We start from the raw sequence: 884 nt of genomic DNA on the forward strand, positions 1-884 counted from the left end.
CTGAGAAAGAGGTACATGGAGTATAACTCAGTTCACATCCCACTCTGGTCACTTTTGACATCTGCTAATTTATACAAACCAGTTTACTTACTTTTTGGCTCTCTCATTTATAAAGCCACAGTAATAGAAGGGATTTAATAATTCTGATGGAAGTGGAAATGTTTAATAAAGTAAATCAATATACAGAAATTTAAATATTTATAACAATTTGCCTGTCTTAAATACACACACACACACACACACACACACACACACATATATATATATGTATGTATGTATATATAGATATATATACATATATATATATATGTATGTATGTGTATGTATGTATGTGTATATGTGGCAGAGGAGATATATGTTCACAAAGGTGGTTTTTATCCCCAGGGTGAGATTTATCCATTACACTCTGGGTGTGCTGACCACTGTGATTTCCCCAAATGTGGAAAACTTGATGGCAAAATTTGTGGCAATGGGGAACTGCATTTGTGCTCTTTCCTGAAAGTGAAAAAAATTTAAGTTAAATTAAATTAAAAAGTTACTGTGAGATCTAACTCAGAGGAGGATCACAATTTGTCTTGATCTATAGTGAGGGTCAAGTGACACATTCAGGCTAGGACATGGATGAATTAGGTTTTCTGACAATATAACATGTTTCATTGAGAGAAAATGTGAATTAGAACATCTTAGAGTTCATTATTTTGGGCTTATTGTAGACAGGTACATAGGCGTGGATGAGGAATAAGACATTAAGCAAGGGAAGGAATGGGTGACGGTCATATTGCCTCTACTCTTTTACATAGATCAATTATTCAGTATTCTTCAATTAGCCAATTAAGACATAGACATTTGTTTAAAAGAAATTTACCTGATGGCCCAAGCAAACA

General features: G+C 33.7%; 1 non-coding gene across 1 annotated transcript; it reads left to right on the forward strand.

Annotated features, from left to right (window-relative positions):
- Positions 1–331: 331 nt before the first annotated feature.
- Positions 332–498, forward strand: LOC123458866. The gene has a single exon (XR_006635818.1). It is a non-coding gene; the product is annotated as a U1 spliceosomal RNA (small nuclear RNA).
- Positions 499–884: the final 386 nt, after the last annotated feature.

This window comes from Jaculus jaculus, chromosome 2 (genome assembly GCF_020740685.1).
Source record: "Jaculus jaculus isolate mJacJac1 chromosome 2, mJacJac1.mat.Y.cur, whole genome shotgun sequence".
NCBI classification, from domain to species: Eukaryota; Metazoa; Chordata; class Mammalia; order Rodentia; family Dipodidae; genus Jaculus; species Jaculus jaculus.